The sequence below is a fragment of the Sus scrofa genome, chromosome 14, assembly GCF_054392235.1.
Source record: "Sus scrofa isolate SSC_HxYL_T2T_F1_AM1 chromosome 14, Sscrofa_HxYL_maternal_Yorkshire_Landrace_v2.0, whole genome shotgun sequence".
Taxonomy (NCBI): domain Eukaryota; kingdom Metazoa; phylum Chordata; class Mammalia; order Artiodactyla; family Suidae; genus Sus; species Sus scrofa.
In genome coordinates, this window is record NC_139396.1 from 104,023,085 (window position 1) to 104,044,314 (window position 21,230).

General features: G+C 50.7%; 1 long non-coding RNA gene across 1 annotated transcript; it reads left to right on the forward strand.

Annotated features, from left to right (window-relative positions):
- The first annotated feature begins 1,766 nt into the window (after positions 1 to 1,766).
- On the forward strand, positions 1,767 to 20,741 carry LOC146396911 (uncharacterized). The gene is made up of 10 exons (XR_014827739.1): positions 1,767 to 1,845; positions 3,976 to 4,127; positions 6,311 to 6,487; positions 8,309 to 8,546; positions 10,029 to 10,323; positions 11,927 to 12,164; positions 14,694 to 14,857; positions 16,170 to 16,843; positions 17,922 to 18,183; positions 18,359 to 20,741. It is a non-coding gene; the product is annotated as an uncharacterized LOC146396911 (long non-coding RNA).
- The last annotated feature ends 489 nt before the right edge of the window (positions 20,742 to 21,230 follow it).

Sequence of the window (21,230 nt, forward strand, 5' to 3'; positions counted from 1 at the left end):
GAGTGTTGCAGGGTGGGCGCTGCTCATGTCTGGAGGAAACCCCTCTTGGCTTGGATCCCTGAGTGACCAGGATGAGCCGAGCCCCCTCCTGCTCTGTACTGTGATGTGAGCAAGATATGATGAACCTTGGGTGTGTAGGCCACTGAGTTTGGGGGATTATTCATCCTCGCTGTCAAACCTAGCCTATCCTGGCTGAATCCATCCCACAGAGCAAGTCAATCTGCTTAGGACCAGCAGCAACCTAGCTTCCTCTAAGTCTTCTCTGAGCTGGTTAGCCCGGTTAGCCTTTTTTCAACAAGCCTCTGATGACTTGCTCTGTTCACCGGTCACCTGATCTTTTTTCAGGACAGGCTGCAATGTGAGAACTAGTTCAGGAGCAATTGGCAAAGCCTGTTGCCTCTCCCTCCTCCTTAGCGCTCTGCCTCAGGGATGCAGCTGCATTGCCCTGAGCCATGGGAAGGCAGGCAGGCAAGGCTAGCCCCGCACCTGGATTCCATGCTGACCTTCCTGGTTCCAATTCTTTGGGCTCTGGCTAAAGAGAGGACTCGAGATTAGAATTAGAGTGACCTGGATTGGTATCTTGGCTCTACTGCTAATTTACTGGATCACGGAGAGCAAGTTACTTCACCTCTCTGAGCCTGTTTCTGCAAAGGGATAAACATAGTAAGACCAACCTATGAGTTTCAGGTAAAGTGCCCAGCACCTCCCTGGAAGGCAGTGGAATGTTATGGATGATATTTTCCCTCTTTCCCTCCTAAACCCCATCTCCTTCAGGCCCACGAAATGGTGGAAGTGGAAGGCATTTTTGGAATGAGGTCCTGGGCGGCTCCTGTACCGTTGCCGGGCCCTAATCCCTGAGTCTCAGGCCAGTCAGGGGCCCCTCCTACCTCCCTTCCCAGGTCGCAGCTGTCTGATCCCCCACCCCTTGTCTCAGGGGGCTGCCCTGTGGGGCTGGGATAGAGGGACGTGGACGCCAGGCTGCAGATGTTCGGAGCTCAGAGAAGACTGCTGAGCTAATCCCAGGGCTGCTGGCGAGGCTGGGCCAGGGCCTCAGAAGTGGGCTTCCAAGAGGCCCTCTCCTGCCTGCCAGCAGCCTGTGGCTCGGCTCGAATTTCCGAGGCCCCAGTTCAGGAACAGCTGCGTGGGTCCCCCTCCCCTGCCTCTCTTCTCCCGACATGAGTCAAGTGGACGGTCGAGCAGGGCTAGCCAGGGGTCTGGACGGAATCCAGAAGGCTCCCAGCCACTCAACCCAGGTCTCTGAAACCCCAGGGAGCTCAGACACACAGGGCTTCTTGGGCCTCTCTGTTCGTTTCCTGCTGCTCTTCGTTTGGCCCAAAACCCCAGGCCCAGCTTTGATGTTTGGCTTGGCGTCCACTCCTTTGATCCCTGGCTGGCTGGCCTTCCTAAGACACCTCCCCAGCGTGGCAGGCAGGACTGGACTTGGGGTGGGGCCTCCTGGCTCAGTGGCACCCCCACATACAAGCCTCCCCGGCCTCCTCCCCCCAGGTCCCTAAATGCCTCTTCCATCTGCCTCTGACCTCTGATCTCCCTTCCCACGTCCCCATCAAGGTCCCCCCCTCCTCCCCACCCTCCACCAGCTGAGGTGTGCGTGTGTGTGCACGAGCATGCTCACCACCATTTCCTGAATGCTTATTACATGAAAAGCTTCTTTTCTTTCATCCCCAACTATCTTGCCTTTTCCTCTTTGACAAATAAGGAAATGGAGATGCGCGGAGGCTAAATTGTTCACAGAAATACAAAAGAGCAGAGTCAGGATTTGAACCCCGTTTTGATGTGCTGATGACTTTGAGTTCATGCCCTCTCTCCACTGACCCACCTGGCCTGGTAAGTACCAGCCCAGTCCTCTGGCCTGGAGCACACGGGGCAGGGGCACTATTTACTCCCCCCGGATCCTGAGCATCCCATGAGCCCTGGGTGTGTGTGTGCCGTGTCAGCTGAACATGTCCGGCCAAGAGAGGATGATTTAGCTGGTGACTTAGGGTTTTTTTGTTTTCTTTTGTTTTTGCTTTTTAGGGCCACACCTGTCGCATATGGAAGTTCCCAGGCTAGGGGTCAAATCAGAGCTACAGCTGCTGGCCTACGCCACAGCCACAGCAATGCAGGATCCCAGCAGCATCTGCCACCTACACCACAGCTCATGGCAATGCCAGATCCTTAACCCACTGAGTGAGGTCAGGGGTCAAACTTGCGTCCTCACAGGTCCTAGTCGGGTTCGTTGCCACTGAGCCATGATGGGAACTCCCTGGCTGGTGATTTAGGAAGTGGGTGATTTGAGGGCTGAATCTGCTGCACCCAGCTGGGTACCCACAGTACAGATTCCTTTTCATACTAGGAGTGATTCTGGGTGAGCATATGGGTGCTGTTCCTATGTGACCTTGAAACATAAGCTGGCTTCCACTCTGGTGGAAGGGAAGCCCGTCCCCCTGGGTGTGTTGAAGGGCTATGTACAAGGTCCCCCAGCAGTCTCCCAAGATGTTTTAAGGGTAATTTTTTTTTCTTTTTTAGTGGCCCCACCTGCGGCATGTGAACATTCTTAGGCTAGGGGTCTAATCAGAGCTGCAGCTGCCAGCCACAGGCATAGCCACAGTAACACCAGACCAGAGCTGCATCTGTGACCTATGCTGCAGCTCACAGCAATGCCAGATCCTTAACCCACTGAATGAGGCCAGGGATACTAGTCGGGTTTTTACCGCTGGGCCACAGTGCTAACTCCATTATTGGCTTTCTTATTTTACCAAGGTCAAAGCTTAGAAGGAAGAGTCCAGTCTTGATCTTAGACCCTTACCCCAGGAGAACCAGGCCATGCTCAAAGGTTGGGACAGTCTCAGCCATGATCCAGGTTAAAGGCTGAGGGGTGCAGGCTGGAGGCTGCAGTCCTAAGACCCCCAAGAGGCAGGCCTGTTCCCACAGGGCCCTGTGCATGGCAGAAAGCTGGGAGTAGGGCAGAGGGGAAACTTGTACTGAGGTGTCTGAGGAGGTTTGGGGTGGTAGGCCTGCCATGGCAGTGCAAGGGGCTGGGCTGAGAACTAGCTGCCAGCAGCAGGGCTGCAGTGTAAGGGCAGTGGGCATCTCACAGCTTCTCTCTCTAGTGGGGAGAAAGTTCCCACCTCCCAGTTTGTGAATGCTCAGTGGGAGGTGGCATGCAGTAGGTGCCAGCTAACTGGGGACAGATGCATCAAGCTTACTGGATCTCCAGGACGCTTCTGCCTGCAGTCAGGGCTGGCCTGAAAGTGAAGGGTGGAACCTCTGGTGACAGTAGATGAGGAGGTGCCGGTGGGCCCATGGCTGGGATCTGGAGGCAGCAGAGGCTGGGGACAGAAGGAAGGTTCATCTTGGGTCTAATGCATTCATCATCTCAATATTTTTTTAAGGCCGTACCCATAGCATATGGAGGTTTCCAGACTAGGGGTTAAATTGGAACTACAGCTGCCAGCCTACACCACAGCCACGGCAACACCAGATCCAAGCCATGTCTACGACTTATACCACTTCTCATGGCAATGGCGGGTCCTTAACCCACTGAGCGAGGCCAGGGACTGAACCTGCAACCTCATGGTGCCTAGTCAGATTCGTTTCTGCCGCACCACAATGGGAACTCCCAATTTTTTTTAATCGAAGTAAAATTCATCTAACATAAAACTCACCACTTTAGGGCGGTAATTTAATGGCATTCGGTACATTCACAATATTGTGCAACCACCACCTTTATCAAGTTCCCAAATATTTTCATCATCCTGAAGGAGACCCCTTATTCATCAAACCCTTGCTCCCCAGTCTCCGCTCCACCACCACCAGATCTGTTTTCTGTCTCTTGGATTTTCCTGTTCTAGATGTTTCAGATACGCAGATTCAAACAACATGTGAATTTTGTGACTGGCTTCTTTCGCTCGGCATAAGGTTTCCAAGGCTCATCAGTGGTGTTGCATGACTCAAGAGTCCCCTCTTCATTTCTAGGACTGCACAACATCCTATTGGATGGATATACCACATCTTGTTTAATGCATTCCTCCCTTGCTGGACGTTTGGGTTGTTTCCACCACTGGCCCTGTTTGGAAGTGAAAGTCATTGAGAGCCTGAGCTCCTGCCATCATCACTCAAACCTTGAGGTGAGTAAAGCCCCAACCAGAGTCCCCCCATGAAGAGTCAGTCCTTTCCTGTCCAGGCAGCTGCCACAGTGGCCACGGTGGCATGCTGGAGCGGCTGCTGGGCAGTGCGCCCTGGAGAGCAGCTGAGCTGCTCGAGCTTTACTCAGATCCCCTGGCCCAGGGCAGAGGGACAGGGGATGGGAAGAGAAGGGAAAGGTGGAAGGAAAGGAAGGACGAGAATGAGCTTCCATGGAAGCCTCTGGAAGTGCCTGGCCGGTAAGTGGAGCCATGGCGTACAAAGCCTAGTTGTGTCTGAGTCTCACTAGAGCCCACCTGAGCACCATCAACTGGACAGGTCTTGTCCAGGTTGGGAAACTGAGCCCTGGGGAGTGGTGCTGGCCTGACCAATCGGGAGCCCCACCAGAACTCAAACCTGGATGTTCTGATTCCCAGCCTAGACGAGTTCTGCCTTCCTGACATTGGCACGGGGCCTGGCACAGCTTGAAGGGGCTGCCCCACCCCTCCTGGGGGCCTGGACCATGTGAGCAGGTCTGTCTCCTTCTATTACACCACAGGGGATGACAGAAGCCCCAGATTCCAGCCGCCCTCCTGCCAGCCCCTCCTACACTGGCAGCGTCCCTCTCCCACCTGTAAAATGGAAACTTTAGTTCCCTGGCAGGTGGTGGTGGGTCCCAAATGAGCTCATGCCTGCAAAAGGGATGTGCAGGCCATAAAGCCTTGCATGGGCTGTTTTGGTTCACTGTGACCCCTGCAGGTGAGATCCGGCCATGCTGTCCCCCTGGAGGAAGGACTGTCCCAGGAGAGTGATTACCTCCCCTGGCTCTGGGCCTGGTTTCAGACCCTGGGGGCCAGTAACACACTTGCCTCAAACCCAGCCCCCAGCCCCCAGCCCCAGCCCTGAGGAAAGAACAGCACCTGATCTGCATTAATCGCCACTCCCCACTCCATGCCAGACTTGGGCTAAATTAAGTGCATCCCTGGCCAGCAGTTCCGTCACCAGAAACTGAACACATTCTTCTTCCAGGCTCCCTCCCAGCCACAGCTGTGCCTTCCCATCAGGCTGGTGACTGGAAAGCTGACAGGCCTCTCGCTGTCCCCAGCTGTACGGGGAGGGGATACTCCCCCTCACCCATCACTGTGGGCCTGGCCCAGGTGGGATGTTGGTATTAAGTCCCTCCCTCCTTCCCTCTCTTCCTTCCACATGTATTTTGGAGCCCCTTCTAAATGGCCTTCGTCCTCTCCTCTAAACACATGCAAGACAACACCGCCTCCCTGCCCTCATGGAGCCTCCAATCTAGTGGGGAGACAAAGAAGAAACCTAGCAAGTCAATTACAATGTTAGAAGGTGAAAAGTGCTATTTTTAAAAAGAAAGAGAAACGAGAGCACCATGAGGGGTCCGGGTTTGGGCTGGGTGAGGGTGAGGGGTGTATTGTGGTCTAAAAGAAGGAGGTAGGACTGGCCTCGCTGAGAGGATGACAGCTGAGGCCACCATCCTCCCTCACTGAAGGATTTATGTTTGCAGAGCTCGGGCGGCAGACCCTGGTTTTGACTATTTTCAGGAGTGAGGAGGGCAGAGGTGACGTGGCTATTCTGTCCGGCTTGGGAATGGCTTCTCCCATCCTGGGCAGGGAGGGGCTCTCCTGTGAGTGGAGGTCGCAAGGGAGCAGGGCAGCTGGCCTGGCCCAGAGGGGACCTGCCGTTGGGGACAGAGCCAGTGTGAAAGCTCGGTCTGTGCCAAGCATGTGGACCTGTTTAGGGCAGGAGAAGCCTCAGCTGACACAGTGCAACAGGCCTCAGGTGGGCAGGCCAACCGGCTAAGCAGTGACATCGGGGTGGGGTGGGTGACTAGGGGTTGTGAGGCCTGACACGTGTGCTACGAAGGCCTGAGCACCCTGTGGCAGCTCCCTCTACGCCAGAACGGCCCAACCTCCACACTACTGATCACATGCGTGTGCGCGCGCACGCGCACACACACACACACACACACACACACACACACCCCTCCACACAGGCATACCTCATATATCCACCCACTACACAACACACCTGCCATACACACCCACACTTTGTGGTCAAGTATGGCCTGACACATCTAGACAAGCTCGCTGAAACCATCACTGTCACTTGTGGAGGTGGGACACTGGTGACGTCTCCCCTGACAACCACTTTATCTCTGTTCCAGGGCAAGGAAAAGAGAGGCTATCAGAATTTTCCCAGACTTCATAAAATGTCTGCTCAGAAAGGGGAGTTTTTCTTTGACCAGGTAGAGCTCTCTGGGACAAGGGGAAGATCTGGCTTAAATACCAGAAACTGGGTTTTGCTCCTGGCCTGACTGGCTCCCAGGTACATGTATCACTAGGTAAGTTAATTTTACTCCTGTAAACCTCAGTTTCTTTTTTTTTTTTTTTTCTTTTTGCTATTTCTTTGGGCCGCTCCCACGGCATATGGAGGTTCCAGGCTAGGGGTCGAATCGGAGCTGTAGCCACCGGCCTACGCCAGAGCCACAGCAACGCGGGATCCGAGCCGCGTCTGCAACCTACACCACAGCTCAGGGCAACGCCGGATCATTAACCCACTGAGCAAGGACAGGGAGCGAACCCGCAACCTCATGGCTCCTGGTCGGATTCGTTAACCACTGTGCCACAACGGGAACTCCGTTTTTTTTTTCCCCTCAGTTTCTTCATCTGCAAAATGGGAATGAAAATTGCTTTTTCCAAACTTCCCAGATGGAGTGAAACTCTCTGAAATTGCTTTGTAACCTAAAGAAATACCAAGACACAATAGTGTTGTCAGAAGTTCATACCAACTGCATTTGCCTTGTTCCTGCCCCATCTCCCTGCCTCTTCTTGTGCTACATTCCCTGGGGGGCGGGGCGGGGTAGGAGCAGGTCCACTGCTGATTCCAGTGGAGGCTTAATGCATTCTCACCGGAAGTGCGGTGGTGCTGCTTAATGGGCCATGACTTTTTCAACGGGGGACCAGCGGGAAGTGATTCTTGCCCCCAAGTGCCCTCCCACAGGCTCTCGGGCGCAGAGAGGTCACAGCCGATGGGGAGATCACCTGTGCAGGACAGAGAGCCCCGCTGGGGAGGAGAGAGGCAGTGGCGGAGGCAGCACTCAATCACCCAGCCCCAGCCTACCCACCCTGCTGGGAACTGCCGCTTTGCAGAGAGCACTAAAGGCAGCTTCTCTGCACAAGGTAATAGTTGCTCTGAGCAATTGCAGGGCTGGGGGTCCTGGGCAAGAAGGAAACTTGACCCCTGCAGAGTGCTGTAAAACCACGCAGTAAGCTTCCATAAAGATGGGGACTCCATCCTTCTCAAAATCCACAAAGGCTATAATACCTTGGGCAGGCACAGGTTGGCAGCTTCACACCATAGCCACCTTGGGTGTCTCTTTCATGGAATATTCCTAAGGGCAGCTGGCTGGGCCTGGGGCAGCCCCCCTGTGGCTCTGGGGATCTGGTGCACTATGGTTTCTCTGCCTTCCATGGTCGAAAATGGCCCATAATGTGTCTGCATTCCAGGCAACAGGATGCAGTGGGGCAGTGTGCAGCCTCTGTCGCAGAAGGAGCCCTGACACTGGTCATTCTCTGCTGTCACTTCTTCCGCCACTTTTTTCTTTCCCTGTCTCTCTGCTCTGTGCTGGGGGAGGCTCACCCCTGCAGGCTGAGTCCTCCCGGCTCCTTTGCCCCTGGTTGGGTTAACAGGGGAGGCTGGGGGTGGGGGTGGGGATTCTGGAACTTGGGAGGAGAGAGCGCTGGGGTATTCCTCCCCAGCTCCCCGCTCTCTTCACCAGTGTGTCTCCATCTACAGGTGTGACCTCCATGGTCGCGGTGTCCTCAGGAGACCCCTCCTCCACAGCTCCAGCTCTCAAGGGGCTCAGAACACACTTTCGTCTCCTAATCCCTTCAGCCTGTGAGTGATGAGGGCTTCCCACTACTGCTAGTCTCTATGAGCCTCTCCCTCCCTGTCTGTTCCTCTAAGCCACTCCCACCTCTGTCGCTCATCTCTTTATTACAGCATCTTCACAGGAACCATCTGGGGCGATTCTCTTTCCTGCAGAGCTCCTAATGGACACAGCCTTCAAGGAAAAATGATGTTTAAACACCTGGCCCTCGATTCTTGCAGTCTAAGCACTGCATTGTCATCAACAACCCTTCTTCTTCCTCTTGCCTTGTAGATTCTGCCTTCTCCTACCACATCTATTTCTGGATGTACCCTGTGCCACCCAAGACTTAATCTGAACACATAGGTGGAATTTAATACCTTCGATCAAATGAAAGATGACCCTCTCAGTGCCTGAATGAATTGACTAAGAATGGAGGACCCAAAGGGATGCGATTGCTTTTCCTAGTCTTCAGTGGAAGCTCAGAGATCTCAGAGTCACCTGTCAACATCCCACCTCATGCAGGAATCATGTGAGCAGCCTAGCCTCCCTGGCATGTGGCCGACCACTTACGGCTTGTGTGCTTCCAGGGATGGGGAGCTCAGTCCTTCCTGAAGCAGTCCATTCTCTTTTGAAATGGCTTTGCTCTCATAACCAGTGAGCATCAAAATCTGTTTTCCTCTCCTTTCCACCCCCAGGACACAGCTGTGACCTTCACAGAACACACGCTTCTTCTTCCATACTGTTGTGGACTTTGAAGATGGCAGGAATTGTGTCCTCCTAAGTCTTCTTCCCTCCAGGCATTTCCTGTCCAGCTCAGCCTCGCTGTGCCTTTCTGGCCACCTCCCGCTTTCCCTGCCTTACTTCTTACTTTGATATGAATAGTGTGCAGACCGTTGCCTGGGGAGATGAAAGAATCCCATCTCACCTCACACAGCAGAAACTAGGTAACATTTCCCTTAAACATTCCTGAGTGTCCCTCTAAAACTCCTCTATCCTGCTGCTGCTTTACCTCTCCCCTCCCCCTCCTCCAGAATGGTCCAGGCACCCTATTACTCAGAATCCCTCCTTAGGCCCACAGCCTAGCTTTCGAGACTTGCACTTTTCACAGTCACCACCAGAGGGCTCCCTATTCGGTTTGATTTGCTCCCACCCCAAGCCACTGTACTTCTTGGACTATGTGGTTTTGCCCATGCTGTTCTCTCTCAGGATTGCGTCCGTTTCTGGCCATCTGGATAAAAATATCCTACTATATAGCTGTGAAGTATCTTTCAGATATTAGTGATGTGGGGTCTTTAGGAAGTGTTCCTGACTCTCCTAGCTTATCATTCTGGTACTGCACAGTGAGATAACCTTGCCTCTGCCCCAGCCAAGAGGTGCCTCTGCTGCACCCACTGCATGCAGAATTTCCTGGGCCAGGGATTGAACCAGGGTCACAGTAGCGACCTGAGAAACAGCAGTGACAACACCAGATCCTTCACGAGCTGAGCTACCAGGGAACTCCTCAAGATATAATTGAAATCTTATGGAACATGGCAGATTGAACCTATGAATTCTTTTCACTCCTTCCCTAAATATGCTAGGAATTGGACTAGTAAAGGTCTAGAAGCCCAGAGAGCTACAGGAACAAGAGCATGGAGGCGGGGGGAGAGACAGAGATAGGGACAAAGTTTGGAAGTTGGGACAGAAAGTGATGTATTGTAACTAATCCAATAAGCAGGAGAAAGAACCCTATTCATGGGCCAGAATCCTGGAGAGCACCAGGCAGGCTGTGGAGGTACCAAGGAGGGTGAGGCAGAGGCATGAAATCTGTTCTCTTCCTTCAGAGCATGGAACCATAGTTGGGCACATGGTGCTCAGCTGGACTCTACATCTGCCATACTCCTTTGCCTCTGCTGGGGCTCTGTGACTAAGTGACCACTGACCAAGTGTGTGTGAGGTAATGGGTGCTATTTCTGGGTCTGGACCTGAACACACTGGGTGTCTTCTATGTTATGGTCTGTATCATTTTCAGAACTGGAACACAGAAGTGGCTTTGGACCCTTGGACCTCGAATATGAGGACCATACACTAGGAGATAGCAGGGCAACAAGATGGAAGAAACCTGGGTTCCTGAGTGACCATGTGGAATAAAGACTAGCCAACCTGGACTGCAGTGATGACACTTTCCCATGTGAAAAGGATGTACTTGAAGAACGCAGCCATTGAGAAGCAGCCCTGGCTCTCTGAAGTCCATGCCCTCTTTGTAGACAACACCCAAGGCTAATTCATGTCTGCATTCAGACTGCTTCCTTCCTCTAGGTCCTTAGGTGAGTTTAAACAAGAGCATTGTAAAACTAATTATTTTGATGCTGCAACACAAAAAATGACCAGCAGGTGGCAGCACTGAGCTTTCCTGGCTCCTAACTGCTTGTGTAAAGGGGAGAAAAGTTGGCTTTTCTTTTCCGTTTTCCAAACTCTGCTCTCAGTACCTCTTTGTGAAGCACCTCATGTTCTTTCCTGACCAAGCAGCTGCCACAGTGGCAATGGTGGCATACTGGATTGGCTACTGGAATACTTCCACAGGAATCCACGGGTTCCTCTTTCTTAAAATTGGTGGAAACTACTTGGGGTTTTTTGTTTGGTTGGTTTTGTTTTTTTGTGGGTTTTTTTTTTGGCTTTTTTTTGGGGGGGGGGGTGCGGCACACCTTCTGCATATGGAAGTTCCCAGGCTAGGGGTCAAACCAGAGCTGTAGCTGCCAGCCTACCCCACAGCCACAGCAACGTGGGATCCAAGCCGCATCTGCGACAAACACCACAGCTCATGGCAACACTGGACCCTTAACCCTCTGAGTGAGGCCAAGGATCAAACCTGTGTCCTCATGGATACTTGTCGGATTCGTTTCTGCTGAGCCACAGTGGGAACTCCTTACTTGGGTGTTGATTTCATTGTCCCTTCCAGAAGTTGTTCCAATTCCTAGATCCCTGCCCCTGAGCAGATGTCAGAGGAGAACAGCTGCTTAGAGATCCGGAGCCCAGGTCTCAGCTTCACAAACCAGGCGACCAGAAAAGGAGACACATGTCAGGCTTTCTAAGAGCGTCTTTTGAAACCCTCATCCTAGTCTGCCTAGGATGTCCTCATGTCCTTTTCAGTACCCACCTGTAACAAATCTCTTCATCTCTTAAGGCTCTCTCTCCCAATCATTTGTCCATCCACATGCTGAGAAAACTGAAGTTCAGAGCAGCAGAGGATGTGTTTGAAGAATGCAGCCATTGAGAAGCATCCGTGGCTCTCCTCTGGGGTCTGTGCCCTCTTTACAGGCAGCATCTAAAGCTAACTCATGTCTGCATTCAGACCACTGCCTTATTCCAAGTCCTTAGGTGAGTTTAAACAAGAGTGTTGCAAAACTAGTATTTTGAGTCTGGGCCACAGAAAATGACCAGCAGGTGGCAGCACTGAGCTTTCTGGGCCCCTAACTGTCCAACTGTAAAGGGGAGAGAAGTTGATTTTTTTTCCCCCCATCCTCCAAATTCTGCTCTCGGTGCCTTCCTGTGAAGCAGCTCCAGTACTTCTGGGTGGGCAGCTGCCTCGGCGACAACGATGGTGTGCTGGAGCAGCTGCTGGAATAATTTCACAGGAATCCTATGGTTCCTGATTCTTAAAGTTGGTGGAGACTACCTAGGCTTTGGTTTCCTTCTTCCTTCAAGAAGTCTTTCCAACTCTGCTGTCCCCACCCCTGAGCAGATGTCCGAGGAAGACAGCTACTGAGAGATCTGGAGCCCAGTTCTCACTTCACACGCGAGGGGACCAGAGAAGGTGACATAGGGGAGGCTTTTTAAAGGTATCTCATGAAGCCCTCATCCTAGTCTGCCTAGGATGCCCTCATGTCCTTCTCAGGACCCCCCTGTAAAAAACCCTTTTCATCTTTTAAGGCCCTCCTTCTAAATCCATTGTGCATCCACCTGCTGAGAAAACTGAAGTTCAGAGCAGCGGAGGATGTGTTTGAAGAATACAGCCATAGAGAAGCTGCCATGGCTCTCTGCAGTCCATGCCTTCTTTATAGGGAACATCCAAGGATAATTCAAGTTTTGATCTATAGCACCCTGGAAGACAGCCCTTTGGAAACGGTTGGTGCCAGGCAAATGTCACCTCATTCCTCCAGTTCATTAGGTAAGTTGAAACAAGAGCATTTAAAACTATTACCAATTTAATGCTGTTACAAAGAAAATGAACAGCAGAGAACAGCACTGAGCTTTCCCGGGAACTAACTCCCCAATTGCAGGTTTAAGGGGGAAAGAGTGGGTTTTGGTTTACTATTCTCCAAATTCTGCTGTCAGTGTCCCTGGAATGTTCACTGCTCCCATCTGAAGCACCTAAATTCATACTCCATGATGAAAAAATGTACCCAGCTCTGTAGAAGCTGCAGTGTGGGACACAATGGCAGGAGGAAAGAGAAGGGACACACCACAAGGACTGCACAATTCCCTAGGGAGACTTGGAATGCAGATTCCCAGGGCAGGGGAACAGGGGGCCAGAAGACATCTTACTTAGGTAGTTACGTGTTTACTTGTGGAAACTGAGGCTCAGAGAGGGAAGTAGATGTGCTCGGAGTCACACAGCATGGTCCGGAGCTCTGAATCTTAAAGCTAGCTTCACCACGTTACTTCTCAAAGGCAGGGCCTACCCTGCTAACATTTTCAGCCTGTATATGCAGGCAGGAGATCTGAAAGATAGAAAGTAATCCAAAATAGTATATTGTGGGGTGGGGGATTATCATACCTATGAGCACACGCACGCGTGTGTGGATCCACACGTATATGTGCCCAGCCTTCCTCACACGCCCCAAGCTGTCTGTGCTGGTGATGAATGTACTCTTCCTCCTTAGCTGCACACTCACCCCGCATGCCTGCTCCGTGAAGGTGGGCAGACTTGCCCCGAGCCCCTCTCCCTGCCAGTGAGCATAATGTGAGCTATAACTGTCGAGGGAGCTGGGAGAACCCTGCAGGAGGAAGGGGCTTCTTGGGCTGGTTTTGGCAGGTGTCGGGGCTCCTGGGGTGCCCTGCCTTGGCCCCGTGCCCAGCAGGCCCCCCAGAGACCCCACAGACCTGCGTGGCCCGGCCATCACGTCCCCATGCCCTTCCCCACACAGACACTGTGCGTTCATGTCCCCTGCCCACATGCCACCTGACTCTGTCACCAGGCTCACATCCCCACCCACCAGGCTGTGGCTCCCGGGTGCCCTTCCTGCCTGTCCAGCAGCTGCAGACCAGCTCTGGCCCAGGCACCAGCTGATTTCTCTTCCTCCAGGGTGTGGCCATGACCCCTTTTGCAACAAGATCTGACCCCAGGCTGGGGAGGGGCGCCCCCTTCCAAGTTTCTCCTTCCGTGGGGCCTCGTCCTCAGCTGTTTATACCCTCTAGTTACTCTGCTAGCAGAACATAATATTCTTCATAGGACACTTCCGTTTCTTTCATTACTATTGAAGTATACTTGAATTACAACTATGATTTCTGCTATACGGCAAAGCGATGCTGTTTTAGGTATATTGCAATCTTTTTTATATTTTTGTGAACTATGGTTATCTCAAGATATTGTATATAGTTCCCTGTGCCATGTAGGAGAATCTTATTGCTTATCCAGTCTCTATCTTAAGAGTCTGCATCTGCTAATCCCAAACTCCCAATCCATCCCTACCTCCCCCTGTGCAACCACAAGTCTCTTCCCTGAGCCTTGAGCCTCTTTTGTTGTTGGAAATTACTTCACTTGTGTCATACTAGGATTCCACCAATAAGTGATATCATATGGTATTTGACCTGGTATGAGAACCTCTGGGTCCATCCATGTTGCTGCAGATGGCACTGTTTAGGAAGGAACAAACAGTTTAGGAGGTGAGAGAGAAAGTTATTGCTATGGAAGAGAAATGAAGAGCAACAAGTTGAGGGGAACGATGCCCAAGATATAATAGGAATGGAAATAACCTGAAGAAGTATTTGAAGACCTAATTGTGGGGCTGCGCCCATGGCATGCAAAAGTCCCTGGGCCGGGGATCAACCCTGTGCCACAGTAGCGACCTGAACCACCGAGTGACAACATCCTTAACACACTGAGCCACCAGGGAACTCCTCCAGATAGAACTGAAAGCTTGCAGACCAGAGGGGCAGCTTGAACCAATGGGTTCTTGCCTCTCCGTCCCTAAAGATGCTGGGAATGATCTAGTAAAGGCTTAGACAGCTTATGCGACCCAAGGATCAAGAGCCTGGGGCAGGAGACAGCCATGGAGACAAGAGTTTGGAAGCTGGGGAAGAAATGGATATATGGGAACCTGTCCAACAGGCAAGGAAAAGACGCCTCTTCGTGGAACAGCAGAGCGCTGCACCTGTACTTGGGCACAGGGTGGCTCAGCTGGATTCGCCATCTTCCATGTTCCCTTGCCTCTTGTTATGGCTGTGTGACTAAGTGACCAGTGACCAGGTGTGTGTGAGGTCAATAAAGTGTGCCATCCCTGGGTGTGGAACTACAGAGACTGGGTGTCTGCTCTGCCGTGATGTATATCCTGTTCAGAACCAGGACACAGAGGTGCCTTTGGCCCTCGGTGGACCCTGCAGATGAGGACCATGTCCTAGGAGAGAACAAAGCATCAGGTTGGAAAAAACCTGAGTTCCTGAATGACCATGTGAACAAGGACTCTTTCCAACCCAGTTGGCCCTCCATGGCACTGTGTCAAGTGAGAAGAACGCGTGTTCTTCGAGAACACAGACGTTGAGAAGCACCCCTGGCTGTCTGGAGTCCGTGTCCTCTTTGTAGGCGGCATCCCAGGCTCACTCATGTCTGCCTTCAGACCTTCCCTTCTTCCAGGCCCTGAGGTGAGTTTAAACTAGTGCGCGGTGCCCCTTCTATTTTGATGCTGCTACACAGAACATGACCAGGAGGTGGCAGCACTGAAGTTTCCTGGCTGCTAACATCCCAATTGCATGTGTAAAGGGGAGAAAAGTTAGGTTTTCTTTTCCATTCGCCAAACTCTGCTTTCAGTGCCTTCATGCGAAGCACCGCAGGTACTCTTCTGCCGCAGGAGCTGCCACGTCTACTAGAGTACTTCCATGGGAATCCCAGGTTTCCTCTTTCTTAAAGTTGGGGGAGACTACATAGGCAGGTGTTGGTTTCATTTTTCTTTAAATGGTCTCTCCAGTTCCTCTGTCCCCGGCCCTGAGCAGATGTCAGAGGAGGACAGCTACTTAGGGATCTGGAGCCCAGTTCTCATCTGCACACACGAGGGGACCAGAGAAGGAGACATAGGGCAGGCTTTCTAGGGCGTCTTTTGAAACCGTCATCCTAGGAAGCCCTCTTCTTCTCAGTGCCCACCTGATACAAACGGCTTCATCTCTGAAGGCCCTTCGTACAAGTCTTTGTTCATTCGCGTGCTCGAGAAAACTGAAGTTCAGAGCAGCGGAAGGATGTGCTTGAAGAACGCAGACACTGAGAAGCAGCCCTGGCTCTCTGCAATCCGTGCCTTCTTTATGGGGAGCATCCAAGGGTAATTCACGTCCACATTCAGACCACCCTGGAAGACAGTCCTTTTCCAACAGCATGTGCTCAGCAAGTATCATTTTCTTCCTGGAGGCTCTTAGGTAAGTAAGCAAGAGCATTGTAAAGCTGTTTCTCTTTTTGATGCGGCAATGCAGGAAATGACCAGCAGATGGCAGCACGGAGCCTTTCCAACTCCTAACTTGCTAGTTGGAGGTATAAGGCAAGGAAAGTGGGGTTTCTTTTCCATTTTCTGAATTCTTCTGACCTTGCCTCCGATGCCCACTGTTAACTTCTCCCTTTGAAGCATCCACACTTCTTCTATTTTGATGACCAAGCATCTCCAGAAGCTACAGTTTGGGACACAATGGCAGAAGGATAACAGGGACTCCCCAAAAGGACTGACTATTCAGGTGTTGCTTTCCTTCTTCCTTTAAGAAGTCTTTCCAATTGCTTTGTCACCGCCCCTGAGCAGATGTCAGAGGAGGACAGCTACTTAGAGGTCTGGAGCCCAGGTCTCATCTGCACACACAAGAGGACCAGAGAAGGAGACACAGGGCAGGCTTTCCAAGGACGTCTTTTGAAACCGACATCCTAGGATGCCCTCTTCTCCTTCTCAGTACCCACCTGTCACAAACCTCTTCATCTTTTCAGGCCTGCCCTATGAGTCTTTGTGGTTCCACCTGCCAAGAAAAACTGAAGTTCACAGCAGCGGCAGCATGTTCTTGAAGAACACAATCATTGAGATGCAACCCTGGCTCTCTGCAAACCATACCTTAAAGAAGGATGCTTTACAGGGAGCATCCAAGGATAATTCATGTCCACAGTCATACCACCCTGGAAGACTCTCCTTTCTAAACAGTAGGGGCTCAGTGAATGGCACTTCCTTCCTCCAAGTCTTAAGTAAGTGGAAACAAGAGCCTTGTAAAATGATTTCTCTTTTCATGCTGCTGTGTGGAAAATGATCAGCAGATGGCAGCACAGAGCTTTTCAGACTCCTAACCTGCCAATTTCAGGTATAATGGGACAAAAGTGGGACTTTTCCTTTCTCCAGACTCTTCTGTTCCTGCCTCCGGAATGCCCACTCTCCAGTTTGAAGCATTCAACTTTCTACTCCTCTGATGAAAAACTGTACTGAGCATCTGCAGAAGCTGCAGTGGGACAGAGTGGCAGGTGGAGAGCCTAGGGACTCCCCACAAGGACTGAACCTCTTTACTCTCTAGGAAGGCCTGACATGCAGATTCCCAGGGCAGGCCTGTGGTGCAGGGGCCCCGAAGGCAGCTTTCTTTGGTTCCTGTTTTCACTTGTGGCAACCGAGGTTTAGCGAGGTAAGATGATGTGCTCTGGGACACACAGCAAGTGCAGGTTTTCTGACTCCTAATTCAGTGTATCATGTTAGCTTGACCACATTAATTCTCAAAGGCAGAATCTCCCGTGAAGGCATTTTCAGCCTGTGTGTGTGTATATATATATATATATGAAAGGTAAAAAGCAGTCCAAAATACTATAGTGTGAATAAAGCAACAGTACAGGAAAGAGTGTTGGCCCTCAGAGGAACACAGGGTAGCATTTGGGGGGGTGCGTAAAGGGAAGAACCAAGAGCTCAGGGAAGCTTTCCTGGCCAGAGCAGAGCGCACGCTCAACAACGGTTGAGATGAACACAAGACAAAGAGCAGTGGTGGAAATTCTAGGTCCGGAGGGCAAATGTGTAGCCTGGGCTTGCTGCTTTCTTTGACCTCCGACCCTTCCACCCCCCAACCCCTGCCCAGGACAGACATCACTAAGCAACTCTGGGATGCTTTCCCACGGAGCTCAGGGCCTGCCAGAGCCCTTTGCAGCACTGCCCTCCAAGCAGTCCGAGCCAACCAATAAGAGACAGCACATCACATAAAGCCTCTTTGGTTTTCCTCACCTGCTGCCTAGCTTCCCTGCCAGTTTTCTGATGCTGCTACACAGACAATGACCAGGAGATGGCAGCACTGAGCTTTCCCGGCTCCTAACTTCCAATTGCATGTGTAAAGAGAAGAAAAGTTAGGTTTTCTTTTCCATTCTTCAAACTCTGCTTTCAGTGCCTCCATGTGAAGCACCTCAGGTAGTCTTCTGCCCCGGAAGCTGCCACAGCTGCTGGAATACTTCCATGGGAATCCTAGGGTTCCTCTTTCTTAAAGTTGGGGGAGACTACATAGGCAGGTGTTGGTTTGCTTCTTCCTTCAATAAGTCTTTCCAGTCCCTCTGTCCCCGGCCCTGAGCAGATGTCAGAGGAGGACAGCTACTTAGAGATCTGGAGCCCAGGTCTCAGCTGCACACACAAGGGAACCAGACAAGGGGACATATTGCAGGCTTTTCAGGGGTGTATTTTGAACCTTGCATTCTAAGCTGCCTAATATACCCTCTTCTCCTTCTCAGCGCCACCTGTAAAAAAGTCTCTTCATCTTTTAAGGCCATCCCTACAATTCTTTGTGCATCCACCTGCTGAAAGAACCGAAGTTCAGAGCAGAGGCAGGATGTGCTTGAAGAACGCAGCCATTGAGACCCTCCCCAGGCTCTCTGGAATTCACGCCTTCTTTATAGGCAGCAACCAAGGATAATTCATGTCTGCATTCATACCACCCTGGAAGACCATCAGCATGTGCTTAACAAATGTCACTTCCTTCCTGCAGGTCCTTAGGTAAGTTGAAGCAAGAGCCTTGCAAAACTTTCCCTTTTGATGCGGCTGTGCAGAAAATGACCAGCAGAGGGAAGCACTGAGCATTCTGGACCCCCGACTTGCCAGTGCTGTGTGTAAGGGGAGAGAAGGTGACTTTTCTTTTCCATTCCCCAAATTCTGCTGTCTCTTTCTCCAGAATGTCTACTGCACCTGTTTGAAGCACCTATCCTTCTACGCCTTGGATGAAAAACTACCCAGCTTGGTAGAAGCTGCAGTGGGACACAGCAGCAGGAGGAGAGCTCAGGGACTCACCACAAGGCCTGAACAGGTTTACTCCCCAGGGAGGCCGGGCACGCAGATTCCCAGGGCAGGCCTGCGGTGCAGGGGCCCGGAAGGCAGCTGACTTAGGTTCCTGCTTTCCCTTTTGGACCCTTTTGGAGGCTCAGAGAGGCAATTGATGTGCCTGGGGACACACAGCAAGGTCTGGACTCTGAATCCTGAGTGAGGGCACCACGCTAGCTTTGCCACATTAACTCTCAAAGGCATGGCCTACCCTGCTCGCATTTTCAACCTGTATATGCAGGCAGGAGATCTGAAAGATAGAAAGTAATCCAAAATAGTATATTGTGGGGTGGGGGGATTATCATACCTATGAGCACACGCACGCGTGTGTGGATCCACACGTATATGTGCCCAGCCTTCCTCACACGCCCCAAGCTGTCTGTGCTGGTGATGAATGTACTCTTCCTCCTTAGCTGCACACTCACCCCGCATGACTGCTCCGTGAAGGTGGGCAGACTTGTCCCGAGCCTCTCTCCCTGCCAGTGAGCATAACGTGAGCTATAACTGTCGAGGGAGCTGGGAGAACCCTGCAGGAGGAAGGGGCTTCTTGGGCTGGTTTTGGCAGGTGTCGGGGCTCCTGGGGTGCCCTGCCTTGGCCCCGTGCCAGAGACCCCACAGACCTGCGTGGCCCGGCCATCACGTCCCCATGCCCTTCCCCACACAGACACTGTGCGTTCATGTCCCCTGCCCACATGCCACCTGACTCTGTCTCCAGGCTCACATCCCCACCCACCAGGCTGTGGCTCCCGGGTGCCCTTCCTGCCTGTCCAGCAGCTGCAGACCAGCTCTGGCCCAGGCACCAGCTGATATCTCTTCCACCAGGGTGTGGCCATGACGCCTTTTCCAACCAGGTCTGACCCCCATGCTGAGCAGGGGGCATGGGGCATCCACGTTTCTCCTTCCATGGGGCCTTGTCCTCAGCTGAAGGGAGAGAGTAGCCTTATAGTGTTCTGTTTATAGCCTCTATTTATTCTTTTATCAGAGCATAATATTCTTTATATTGTACTTCCATTTCTTATTTTTTTAATTGAAGTATACTTGAATTACAACTATATGTTAATTTCTGCTGTACAGCAAAGTGATAAAGTTATACATACGTGTGCAGTCTTCTATATATTCTTTTCCATTATAATTTATAGAGGATATTGAATATAGTTCTCTCTACTATACATAGGGGTTTGTTTTTTATCCCTCCTATGTGTAACAGTTTGCATCTACTATCCTTCAACTCATAGTTCATCCCTTCCCCACTCCCTCTTCCTTGTCAACTGCAAGTCGGTTTTATGTATCTGTGAGTCATTTCTGTTTTGTAGATAGGTTCTTTTTTGCCATATTTTAGATTCCACATAGAAGTATATTGTTTTGTGTTTTCCTTTCTCTTTCTGGCATCACTTTGTATAATGATATTTAGGTTTATCATTGTTTCTGCCAATGGCATTATTTCTTCTTTTTCATGGCTGAATTGTATTCCACTGTGTGTGTGCTTTTCTATGTACATGCATGCCACATCTTCTTTATCCATTCATTCATTAACGGACCTTTAAGTTGTTTCCACATCTTGACTGTTATGAATAGCAGTGCTATGAAAATAGGGGTGCATGTATCTTTTTAAATTATAGTTTTGTCTGATAAATGTTCAGGAGTGGTATTGCTAGGTCATATAGTAATTCTGTCTTTAGTTTTCTGAAGAATTTCCATACTGTTTTCTATAGTGCTTGTGCCAACTTACATTTCCCACCAACAGTGCAAGAGGATTCTCTTTTCTCCACTCCCTTTCCAGCATATGTTATTTGTTATTGACTTTTTAATGGGGTTCATTTTGACCAGTATGAGTTGGTCTCCCACTGTAGTTTTGATTTGCATTTCTCTTATAATTAGTGTTATTGAACATCTTGTCATGTGCCTATTGGCTTCTGTATATCTTCTTTGGAAAAATGCCTTTTTAGTTCTTCTGTTCACTTTTTATTTGGGTTGTTTGGTTTTTGTTGTTGAGTTCTATGTGTTTTTTGGATATTTTGGAATTTAAGCCCTTATCTGCCACATTCTTGTAAATATTTTTTCTCATTCCATAGGTTGTCTTTTTATTTCATGGTTTCCTTTGCTGTACAAAAGCTTGTAAGTTTGATTAGGTCCCATTTGTTGGTTTCTGTTTTTATTTCTATTGCCGTGGGAGACTCTCCTAAGAAAACATCGGTGCGACTTTATATCAGAGAACTAAACTTACATTTGTTAAACCTGTGTATGGTTCTGCCTCCCAATTTTTCCCCAACTGGTACTTGTGAGCCCTCAAATATTAAGATCTACCATACCTAGTTCCAGATAAGACAAAAATATAAAACTTTCAGCTCATTGCTTAGCATGCAGAGAGTAGGCAGTCTAAGTTGTTGTGTTACCGCGGTTATCTTGGCCATGGAGATCAGCTTCCCTGTTACCAAAAAGGGTTGGCAACTCTGGACAATCTCCCTTTCTTAGTTCCTCTTGCCTATTTAGCCTGACCTGCATTCTCTCCTGGTGTTGCAGTCAAATAATAAGCCATCAGAGCTGTCATTTACAGAGCACATACTTCAAATGCTGTGCCAAAGATTTTATACATATTATTAGCCCCATTTTGCAGATGGAAAAAAAAAAAAAAAAAAGCAGGGGAGTTCCCGTCGTGGTGCAGTGAAAACAAATCTGATTAGGAACCATGAGGTTGTGGGTTCAATCCCTGGCCTCGCTCAGTGGGT